Consider the following 308-nt stretch of genomic DNA (forward strand, 5'->3'; position numbering starts at 1 on the left):
TTGTCTGAGGAGGAGCCTATTCAGTTCTGATAGGTCGCGTTTCTCTCAATATTGTGTCTGTTTCTTTCCAATACCTTTCTTTGTATCTGGCCCGTGATGCGATAGTCTGGAGGACCTGGAAGAAAATTAGCCACTAAAATTCCACCAAATTCCAGCTAAGAATTCTGTGATGGGGTGGATAGGAAGTGCAAAGTTTGGAAAAGAAAAAGAACTGATATATATTCCATCCTAACCATTACCATACGGAAGTTGAAACAAGCCGACGCATTCCCCAAGACTCCCGTTAGTTGATGCTCTAGTGCTGTAGA

The sequence above is a fragment of the Penaeus monodon genome, chromosome 10 (assembly GCF_015228065.2).
Source record: "Penaeus monodon isolate SGIC_2016 chromosome 10, NSTDA_Pmon_1, whole genome shotgun sequence".
NCBI lineage: Eukaryota > Metazoa > Arthropoda > Malacostraca > Decapoda > Penaeidae > Penaeus > Penaeus monodon.